This window comes from Lepidochelys olivacea (assembly GCF_965140295.1).
Source record: "Lepidochelys olivacea isolate rLepOli2 genome assembly, chromosome: 3".
Taxonomy (NCBI): domain Eukaryota; kingdom Metazoa; phylum Chordata; order Testudines; family Cheloniidae; genus Lepidochelys; species Lepidochelys olivacea.
The window spans coordinates 85195679-85207775 of NC_140413.1; the positions used below are offsets into that span (position 1 = coordinate 85195679).

At 42.9% G+C, this 12097-nt stretch overlaps 1 protein-coding gene across 4 annotated transcripts in view; it reads right to left on the reverse strand.

Moving 5' to 3' along the window:
• Positions 1–10724, reverse strand: part of WASF1 (WASP family member 1) — a 173419-nt gene extending 162695 nt beyond the window's left edge. For all 4 annotated transcript variants that reach the window (XM_084624109.1, XM_084624113.1, XM_084624110.1 and 1 more), the window contains exon 1: positions 10247–10724. The gene's annotated coding sequence lies outside the window, so the exon portion shown is untranslated. The remainder of the gene's footprint in view (positions 1–10246) is intronic.
• Between the last annotated feature and the right edge of the window lie 1373 nt (positions 10725–12097).

Sequence of the window (12097 nt, forward strand, 5' to 3'; positions counted from 1 at the left end):
CGGCTAGTGGCGTTCTGTTATTTTCTTTGTTAGGCCTGTCCTGTAGTAGGTAACTTCTGGGAACTCTTCTGGCTCTATCAATCTGTTTCTTTACTTCTGCAGGTGGGTATTGTAGTTGTAAGAAAGCTTGACAGAGATCTTGTAGGTGTTTGTCTCTGTCTGAGGGGTTGGAGCAAATGCGGTTGTATCGCAGAGCTTGGCTGTAGACGATGGATCGTGTGGTGTGGTCAGGGTGAAAGCTGGAGGCATGCAGGTAGGAATAGCGGTCAGTAGGTTTCCGGTATAGGGTGGTGTTTATGTGACCATTGTTTATTAGCACTGTAGTGTCCAGGAAGTGGATCTCTTGTGTGGACTGGACCAGGCTGAGGTTGGTGGTGGGATGGAAATTGTTGAAATCATGGTGGAATTCCTCAAGGGCTTCTTTTCCATGGGTCCAGATGATGAAGATGTCATCAATATAGCGCAAGTAGAGTAGGGGCTTTAGGGGACGAGAGCTGAGGAAGCGTTGTTCTAAATCCGCCATAAAAATTTTTTTGAATTTACAAATATTCAGTTGGTACCTCAAGACACAGCAACTGCTCTCTACACATGAATGAGAACAGCAAACTATCCTGATGCACAGGATATATAAGAAGAATAGTAAGAGACCAATATGGCTTCATCAGGAGCTCTGAAGATCAAAAGGAAATCCTACAAAGAGTGGAAACATGGACAAATTGCTAAGGAGGAATACAAAAGAACAGCACAAGTTTGTAGGGCTAAGGCACAAAATGAGTTACAACTTGCAAGGGTCATAAAAACAACAAGAAGCTTTTTAAAAAACATTAGGAGCAAGAGAAAGATGAAGGAAAGATAGTAGTATCAGACAACATCAATAAGGGTGGTGTTTAATGCCTATTTTGCTTCAGTCTTTACAAAAAAGGTAAATTTTGACCAGATAATTAAAAAAAAAAATTAACAATAAGGGGGAAGGAACACAACCAAATGAGGGGAAGATCACATTAAAGAATATTTAACTAAATTAGATGTATTCAAGTAATCAGAGCCTGATTAAATTCACTCTAGGCTAGGGTACTTAAGGAACTAACTGAAGCAACCTCTGATTTGTTAGTAATTACCTTTGAGAACTCATGGAGGATAAGTAACGCCTCAAAGAACTGAAGAAGGGCAAACATAGTACCTATCTTTAAAGAGGGGAACAAAGAGGACCCTGGGAATTATAAAGCAGTTAGCCTAACTTCGATACCTGGAAAGATACTGGAAGAAATTATTAAACAATCAATTTGTTTGCAACTAGAGAATAATAGGGTGATAAATAATAGCCAACATGGATTTATCAAGAACAAATCAGACCAAACCAACCTAATTTCCTTTTTTGTCACAGGGTTAGTGAATGGGGGAAGCTGTAGATGCAACACATCTTAATTTTAATATGACTTATGACAGTCGCATATGACATTCATATAAACAAAACAGAAATGTAGTCTAGAGGAAATTACTATCAGGTGGGTGCACAAATGGTTGAAAGACCATATTCAAAGAGTAGTCATCAATGATTTGCTGTCAAACTTGGGAATGTATATAGTGTGGTCCCTGCAAGGTTCTGTTCTGGGCCCAGTACTATTTGATATTTTAATTAATGACTTGGATAAAAGTATGCTTATAAAATTTGTGGGTGACACCCAGCTAGGAGGGGTTGCTAATACTTGGAAGACAAGATTAGAATTCAAAACAACCTTGACAAACTGGAGTATTAGTCTGAAATCAACAAGATGAAATTCAAGACAGACAAGTGCAAACTACTGCACTTAGAAAAGAAAAAAAATCAAATGCACAATTACAAAATGGAGAATAACTGGTTAGGCAACAGAACTGCTGAAAAGGATCTGTGGGTTACAGTGGATCACAAATTGAATATGAGGCAACAATAACAGTTGTGGAAAAGGCTAATATTCTGGGATGTATAAACTAGGGCTGTCGATTAATTATAGTTAACTCACACAATTAACTCAAAAAAAATCAATCACCATTTAAAAAGTAATCGTGATTAATCACAGTTTTAATCGCATTGTTAAAGAATAGAATAACAATTGAAATTTATTAAATATTTTGGATGTTTCTACATTTTCAATTATATGGATTTCAATTACAACACAGAATACGAAGTGTATAGTGCTCACTTTATATTATTACAAATATTTGCACTGTAAAAACTATAAACAAAAAAATTGTATTTTTCAGTTCACCTCATACGAGTACTGTAATGCAATCTCTTTATCATGAAAGTGCAACTTACAAATGTAGTTTTTTTGTGTTACATAACTGCATTCAAAAATAAAAAAATGTAAAACTTTAGAACCTACAAGTCCACTCAGTCCTACTTCTTGTTCAGCCAGTCACTCGGACAAACACATTTGTTTACATTAGCAGGAGATAATGCTGCCAGCTTCTTATTTACAATGTTACCTGAAATTGAGAATAGACGGTCGCATGGCACTTTTGTAGCGGGCATTGCAAGCTATTTACGTGCCAGATACGCTAAACACTTGTATACCCCTTCATGCTTCGGCCACCATTCCAGAGGACATGCTTCCATGCTGATGACGCTCGTTAAAAAAAAAAAAAAGAATTAAATTTTGACTGAACTCCTTGGGGGAGAATTGTATGTCTCCTGCTCTGTTCTTCTTGCATTCTGCCATGTATTTCATGTTATAGCAGTCTCGGATGATGACCCAGCATATGTTGTTCATTTTAAGAACACTTTCACTGCAGATTTGACAACGCAAAGAAGGTACCGCTGTGAGCTTTCTAAAGATAGCTACAGCACTCGACCCAAGGTTTAAGAATCTGAAGTGCCTTCCAAAATCTGAGTGGGACAAGGTGTGAAGCATGCTTTCAGAAGTCTTAAAAGAGCAACAGTCTAATGTGGAAACTACAGAACCCGAACCACCAAAAAAGAAAATCAGCCTTCTGCTGGTGGCATCTGATTCAGATGATGAAAGTGAACATGCATTGGTCTGCACTGCTTTGGATCATTATCAAGCAGAACCCTTCATCAGCATGGACGCATATCCTCTGGAAGGGAGGCTGAACCATGAAGGGACATATGAATCTTTTGTGCATCTGGCACGTAAATATCTTGTGACGCCGGTTACAACAGTGCCATGTGAACGCTTGTTCTCACTTTCAGGTGACACTGTAAACAAGAAGAGGGCAGCATTATCTCCAGCTAATGTAAACAAATGTGTTTGTCCGAGTGACTGGCTGAACAAGAAGTAGGACTGAGTGGACTTGTAGGTTCTAAAGTTTTACATTTTTTATTTTTGAATGCAGTTATTTTTTGTACATAATTCTACATTTGTAAGTTACACTTTCATGATAAAGAGATTGCATTATAGTACTTGTATGAGGTGAACTGAAAAATACTATTTCATTTTTTACAGCACAAATATTTGTAATAAAAATATAAAGTGACCACTGTACACTTTGTAGTCTGTGTTGTAACTGAAATCAATAAATTTGAAAATGTCAAAAACATCCAAAAATATTTAAATAAATGGTGTTCTAGTATTGTTTAACAGTGTGATTAATTGCAATTAATTTTTTTAATCGCTTGACAGCCCTAGTATTAACATGATTGCCATATGCAAGACATGGGAGGTAACTGTTCCACTCTATTCGGCATTGGTGAGGCCTCAGCTGCAGTACTGTGTCAAGTTCTGGGCGCCACAATTCAAGAAAATTTGAGAGAGTCCAGTGGAGCCCAACAAAAATGATAAAAGGTTTAGAAAACAAAACCTATGAAGAAAGTTTAGAAAAAATGAAAGTTAGTTACTTGTTACCAGCGGTCATCAAGATGGACACTGCACAGTCACACTCTTGGTATGTGTTGACCAATGCAAGTGAGATGGTGGAACTTTCTGGCAGCAGGGCCTCTTAAGTTTGAGAGCATTCTGAGGGCCTGGCTATAAAAGGGGGCATGGCACCCATGTCTTGGGGTATGCATCTCCAGCATGCCTTCATGGCTTGTTGTGAACTGCAGGTGCGTTGCACTCAGCACCCTTTGGAGCTTTTCAGACAACTACCCAGACCAGATTAGTTAAACCAGTCCCTGCAAAGGGAGGTTAATTTATTTATTCTGCAGAGGGTAACTCATTTATTTAGCTGCTCTCTTTGGGCCCACATAAGAGTCCTGGTCAGTTTCCTCACCCAGCTCTGGGAGGAGAGCTGGCCTTTGGAGAGACTGTCCCCCTCTTTAAGACAAGAGCCTGCCAGCTCTCCTCCTTGGAGCGGGAATTATACTTTAAGCCAGCTGTAGAGCCTCAGGCAGCTTTTCCTACAGCAGGCCCTTTTCCCTATCAGTCCCTCCACCCTCAGGCTGGGAGGCTCAGCAGGCAGATCTTCTCCTGCTGCTGTCTTCTCCCTGCTAAGTCAAGGCCCAGCACATGCCTTCTGTCTCCCCGCAGGGTTTACAGGCATCTCCCCTCCTATGGAGGAGGTGGCAGCACTGATAGTGGCCCCTTCTTCCAGCTCATTCCTTTTTGGCTGCCCCACCATCTCTGCAAGGCTCCAAGTCGCGGGCCCTTAAAGACAAAGTAACAGAATTCCTTTTAAATACTACTTCTGTCCTGGACCTCTTTCCTTTCTCCCCATGTCTCTTCAGGCTTTGAGTATCAGGCCTCCCCAAGCTCTTAAAGGATCATGACATCTGATGCGGAGGATTGACCACTATGCAATTCAGCCCCCAAGGGGCAGGCTACCCTGTCACAGTCTGTTGCCACCTCAGTTCCTTCCACCGCTAACAAGAATACCACGTAATATTGAAATTAGGACTGCAGGAGTGGGGAAGGTGGGCAGAGACTATGATTATGCAGAGTCCACCTCAAAGAACTACAGTTACATTTAAGCCTTCATTTCTTCTTCATGTGTCCTTTGAATATTCCCACTCTTGGGAGAGTTTGGCAAGCAGTACAGTAAGAAGGAGGGAGGAAGGCGGAGTCCTAATTAAACAATGACTGGGCCATGGCTCTGCCAAACTGCATCAGGCCCGGCTGCCAGATCCAGTGCATAATGCTTCGTAAGTGTGAACAGAACTCCATGTAGCAGCTTTGTATAATTCAATAAGGAGAATATGTTTAGCAAAAGCTACAGATGAAGCAACCACTCTTGTAGAATGGGGTGAAGAGGAACAGGAGAATAGACTGAAGCTCCTTTATAACACTATTCAATAGACTGTCTAAATTATCTAGAAAGGGACCGTGCTGAAATGGCCTGACCTTTAGAGTTACCCGCATACGAGACAAATAACTTAGGAGAAGACCTGAACTTTTTAGTTCTATCCAGATAATATGAGAGTGCGCTCTTTGCAACTAAGGAATGTAACAGATTCCCCTTTATATGTCGGTGTTTTGAAAAGAATACTAGTAAATTAATACTTTGATTTATATGAAACTCAAAATTATTTTAGGAAGGAATAAGGGATGCAATCTAAGAACCACCCTGTGCTTATAAAAAGTAATAAAGAGGCTCCCGCCACTAAGGCATGTAGCTCACTAACTCTTTTAGCAGAAGTGACTGCTATTACAAAAGCTGTCTTACAGAAAGATAAAAAAGCAGCTCACTACAGGTTAAAATCAGGGGAGACATAAGCTGCATTAAAACGAAGGTCAAATTCCACAAAGGGACAAGGTCCCATACTGGCAGATACAGATTCAATAAGTCTTTTTAAAACAGTTTTTCCACCAGTATATGTGAAAACAATTATTTTCCATAATGTGAGTATGGAATGCTGCTGTAGCTACTAAGTGGACCTTAGTGGAGGAGAGAGACAAATCCATTGATTTTTAGTGTAGCAAGTATTGTAAAATAAGTTGCATAGGAACTGAAACTACACCAACATTCTTACCAGATATCCATACACCAAATCTTTTCCACTTAAAACTATAACTTTTTCTAATAGATAGTTTCCTAGCATTAATTAGAAGTTGTTTTATTTCAAAAGAGCATGGTTTTTCTAAATCTGTCAAAGGCCTATTGCCCAAGCTGTCAGATCTAATGTTTGCAGATGTGGGTGGAAGACCTTCCCCTATTGCTTGGACAGCATGTCTGTTGTTATTGGGAGCATCTTGTATTTGCCGTTGGATAAATGAATTAACTCAGTGTAACACTTTGCCTTGGCCATACAGGAACAACGAAAATCAACCCTGATAGAATTCGGTCTTATTCTCTTTAGCACTTTTAGAATCAGAGGGAATGGGGGAAATGCATACATCAAGCCCCTTCCCCAATCAAGCAGAAATGCATCCAGCAATGATTGACTGTCTGAGCCTGCTCTTAAGCAAAAAGAGGGGTGTTTCATATTGGGTTTTGGTGATGAATCTCTGTCCAGAAACAAACAAAGACTGAAAATGTTCTGAATCACTGAGTCTTTAGAGGCCATTCATACATCTGTGAGGAATCCCTGCTCAGTTGTTCCACAATCTCATTGTATTCTGCTACTGCCTGCAAGGCAATTGGGTACATGTTGTATAGGATACACCAGTCCAAAAGTTTTATTGCCTTGTTTCGCAGTTGAAACAATTGAGTTCCTTCCTGTTCGTTCAAATAATACATTGCTCACATGTCCATAACCATTTGAACTACTGCTCTCTGCACCTGGAGAAGAAACGCTTTCAGAGCCAGATGGATCACTGTCAGCTCTAACGTGTTTACGTGCACGGGGGATTCTCTGCAGCTCCAAAAATCTCAAATGAATAGGTTGCAGAGATATACTCCTCAACCTATCATAGACCCATCTGTAGTAACTCTTAACATAGGAGGAGCTGGGTTGAACCAGCCTCCTTTGAGGACATTCTGTAGTTTCAGCCAACACATCAGAGACAGTATTCTTAGCATACTGTCCATGCAGAGTGTGAAGTTCCTTTATAGCCAGTGTTGAGCCTGGCATATGGAATCACTTGTGCTATGGGTCCAATGCGTGCAATAGTAGTTTTGGAGCTGATCAGAACATGCTCAAATTCTGAGGGGAAAAGGAGCACATGAGCACTCTAACAGGTACTGCTACCAGAAGTTTCCACTGTCCCAGCTGCACCAGTCAGCCTTGAGTAAAAAAGTGTGAGGGGTGATCTGATAAGTCTTCAAATATGCTAAGGGATCCTCTAAAGAGGACAATGATCAATGGTTCTCCATGTCCACTGAGAGTAGGACAAGAAGTAATCAGTTTAGTCTGCAGAAAGGGAGATTTAGGTTAGATATTGGGGGGGGGGGATTCTAATTATAAGGATAGTTAAGCACTGGAATAGGCTTCCAAGAAAGGTTGTGGAATCTCTGTCACTGGAGATTTTTAAGAATGGGTTGGACAAATACCTGTCAGAGATGGCACTTCATCCTCCCTCAAAGCAGGGGGCTAGAGTAGATGACCTCTTAATGTTCCTTCCAGTCCAACATTTCTATGATTCTACAATAAGCCTGGGTAGCGTTTTTTATTTGTAACCTTTTATTCAATCAAAACTAGATGCTCAGATGATTTGTGTGTTTATCCATCCATATAATTTTTTCCTACTATTTTTGTAATACAACTGCAGTTACTGCAACCTGCTAAGTCAAAAAAGAATATCTGAAGCATCACTAGAGGTTCAATTCTTCCAAGGGGCTGCCAGAGCCTCTCTCCACCAACTCCCCACCGCCAGAGTCTTTCCCTGCTGTCTCCCGCCTTCTGCCTTTCAGTTAGGTGGGGAAAGTCTTCGGCACTGGGGAGGCAGTGGGACAGCAGTGTAGATGTCGGTGGCATGGCTTGGGCATGTAGAGAGTCATGTAGGTAAGGTACATACCCTAGGGTTCTGATATGTCTACTCGCCTAAGCTGGGTCTCACCTTCTACACCAGGGGTTCTCAACCTTTTTCTTACTGAGGCCCCCAACACGCTATAAAAATTCCACAGCACAATAACTGTTTTTCTGCATATCCAGTAGATTAAAAGCCAGATCTGGCATTAGGGGGTAGCAAGCAGGGCAATTGCCCGAGGCCCCACAAAACTAAGTTGTTTGGGCTTTGGCTTCAGACCCGAGTGGCAGAGTTCAGGCTTTGGTTTTCTGCCCTGAGACCCAGCAAGTCTAACACTGGTCTCTCTCTGGTTTATTTTGGTAGATCCGCTGAAACCTACTCACGGTCCCCCAGGAGGCCCTGGACCTCTGGTTGAGAACTTCTGTTCTATACCACTAATTATACCTATGCTAGCTGGACATGCAACATCTGTACTCTACAAGTCACCACATGCGTAGACCCACCCATTGTTTGAATTCTGAAGAATGTGTTGAAGAACACACCTCACTGGTAGTAGCAGCTGGACAACAGCTAATTTACACTAGCCAAGTATTCCAAAGGAGTGTGAATCCACCCCAAACCCTTAAATTATTACACTTTATTAAAATATCTGAGCACCACAGAGTTTAACCAAAAGCTGTAATTTCCCCTGTTATGATAAATCAAACTCTGTGTATTAAATCTAGAGATTCGGCAATAATAAAATATTGCTTTTACATACATTGAAACATTTGCAGCATAATAGTTGAGATACAATATTTAAACAGCAAAGTTACACTAAACACTGGGGATTTAGTTGGGCATTGGTCCTGCTTCGAGCAGGAGGTTGGACTAGATGACCTCCTGAGATCCCTTCCAACCCTGATATTCTAGGACTCTGATTCTAAAGATTGGTTTTGCAAACAGACCTTGAAATACTTCACCTTTCAACAACCACACCATGCAACTACAGACAACACCCTGTAAGTGCATGCCAGGAAAATAAAAAATGCACTTTTAAAGAATCACCTAACAATTGCTGGCAGGCAGTGTGTGAATCAATGACAGCTGCATTCTCAAAATGAATAAATCATATACAAGGTGACTCACATCAGGTGTGTAAGTCAGGTAAATCACATATTGCTATTGCACCACTGATAAAGAGTCCATTTATAAATCTGAAATAAAAGTTGTACACTTCAAACATCAAAAACAAAAAAATAAAGGTCCAGAATGCTGGAAATACAGAACTTTCCCCTAAAACAACTCTTGCAAAGTTATTTTCATGCCATGTTATTTTTGCCACCTTGTACTGTTTCTTTATGGCAATGACCACTAAAAAAAAATCTAAAGACAACATTTAATAAAGATAAAAGCTTCACTATCTGCATTTTCTACTTGCTATTCTTTATTCTGTTGATATTTTCATAGAAATTCAGTCTGTTGCCTTTAAAACTGAAACATTTGCTAAAAAATGGCAATCCAATGTTGCAAATCAAACTAAAACATCTAATTACTGTATTTACTTCTGATTCCAAACACAAAACTAAATGAAACGAAATCACAGATACACGAAGTGTAATGACCCAGAAGGACTTCGTACATGCTTAAGATACAAGTGGAGATTACTTTGGGCTATTACGTTTTATAATTATTGCATCCACAAGCTAAATCAGTATAGGGGGATGGATATTTTTGTGTTTGGAGGAGGCGGACGCTATATGTTTGTAGGGTTGCAGTTTGGAGGTCTTTTGCTCGCAGGCAGCCGAGATCTCTACGACAGCTGAACAACGGTAGGAATCTTTCAATGGGCAGCTATTTCCAGTGAATATGATCGAATCTGCTTCTCTTCAAAAAGCAAATCGCATCTAGCTCCACCATCCATCCCCACCTCTGGCCTCTACAGTCCCCATTACATAAATTAAGCGGAGGTGGCTGGGTCAGGGTAACTCCACCCCCTTCACATCAACGTAGTAACTGGCACCTTGTGGCAGCCAACGAACCCCCGATGACTGACCCCAACAATAAAAGGTCCCGCCGCCCCCTGAGCGAGGCTCCGCACTGGGCACTGCACAGGAGACGGGAGCGTGAAGACTCCGCTACTAAAAGTGCAGCCCCCCCCCCTCCCCCACACCCTGCAGCGGCCAAGGGAGAGGAATTTACACACCTGTCCCTGCAATAGCCGGAGGGGGCCCGGGGCTCACCCCCCCCCCCACCAGCTGCAGACAGCGAGAGGGGGACCACATTGGCACAGCCCTATTGCTCCCTCCACCCCGCAGGAGATGGGGGGACGGCGAAGGGGGACGGAAGAATGGAGGGGCGGCACAGGGGGGTCCCCCCCGATGAGGGGGCAGTCCCTCTCCCCGTGGGAGGGTGGACGGGGGGGGCGCCCTGCCCGGGGGGGGCGCGGGTCACGGCAGAGGAGGTGCAGGCTGCGGGGCACTTACTCTCTCCGCTCCGCGCGGGCTCCGCTCACACCTTCATGCCGCCGACCAGCCCCGCCCTCTCAGCGCCCCAGAGGCTCGCGCTGCCTCCTGCTCTGTACCAGTATACGCGGTTCAAACGGCTCCTTCCAGCCGCCGCTCCCCGCTGGAGAGACTCGTTGTGGTAGGGGAGGACCCGGACCCGGACCCGGACCCGAACCCGGCGCGAGCGGGGGTCGGCGGCGCGGAGCTCCCCAAAGGCTTCACAATAGACACAGAGCGGCGCGTGTGTGCGCGTGGGAGGAGGGGCTTCTCCCCGGCCCGGATTCCCTCTCCAGGCACGCGGGGGCTGTTTACCCAACACCTGACCGGCCGCCGCCGCTTGCCCCAGGGATTAGGTGGGTGTCTCCCCACAGCGTCCGTGGCGTTGCGGATCAGGGAGCCCCGATTTCTACACACACCCCCTCAAGATGGCAGGTGGTATAGTCCAATTCGCTCTCTCACTTACTCGATCTAGGGGGAGGGGCCGCTGGCATTGTGACGTATTCTAAAGCCGGCTCCTGGTTAGCCAATGGGAATGGGAGAGGAGGAGCTAGACTGGGAGTGGGCGGGGCTGCTGGCAGTTTCAAAGAGAATGGGCGGGGCTGTTTCAGAGAAAAGAGTGCTTCGAGTTCGTTTTACCGTGTTTCGCACAGCGTGTTCGAGTGTTCTGTACGCAGGTGTAAGGTTTCTGTTCGGGGCCCTGGCACTGCGGAGCAGTTGACTGAATACATGTATTCCTCAATTTCCCCATGTATGAAATAATGCTGCTAAAGTTAATTACCTCACAGGGGAGAGGGGGTTGTGAAGGTTAATTCAAACTACTGTGAAATCCATGTATTTAAGAAGATCTGATAGTGCACACATTACGGTCCATTGCATAGAGTTCACATTGAAACCAAGGAAGTGATGGCTAGATTGCATCAAAGAAGACAAGCAGGTGGACTTTAGTGCTGCCTTGGACAGAAGAAGATGGCAGATGGTTGCAGAAGGACCCAATCAACCCCAGATGATTAATAGATTCCAAGACCAGAAGGGACAATTGATCATCTAATCTGACTGGTATAACACAGGCCATAAACTTCCTCAAAATAATTCCTAGTGCAGATCTTTTAGAAAAAACATCTAAGCTTGATTTTAAAATTGTCAGTGTTGGAGACCCCACCACAACCCTTGGTAAATTGATCCAATGTTTAATGACTCTCACCATTAAAACTATGCCTTATTTCCAGCCTGAATTTGTCTAGCTTCTCTGTGCAGCCATTGGATCATTTTATACCTTTCTCTGCTAGACTGAACACAATCCAGTGGCTGGAGGCTGAAATTAGACAAATGGTGTTGTCCATTTCCCTGGCTGCAATGGAATAAGGGGAAGAAGTATAGAGTTCATATTATGGGAATATTGTATCTTTATAATTTACAGGTAAATGTAAAATATTGCCCCCAACATCCAAAACTGTCATTCAAGTTTAATTTCTTTGATGATTTCATCACAAATTTGAGCTATGGATAACATGGAAATAGTAGGTTTCAGAGTAGCAGCCGTGTTAGTCTGTATCTGCAAAAAGAAAAGGAGGACTTGTGGCACCTTAGAGACTAACCAATTTATTTGAGCATAAGCTTTCGTGAGCTACAGCTCACTTCATCAGATGTAGCTCACGAAAGCTTATGCTCAAATAAATTGGTTAGTCTCTAAGGTGCCACAAGTACTCCTTTTCTTTTTATGGAAATAGTAGGTTTGGAAAATTGGTATCTGTTTGCTTATGCTTATGTCTACCCCACAGTACCTTCCATGGAGGATTGGGAGTACTGGGGTCATTAGTTTTAGTCTCATTC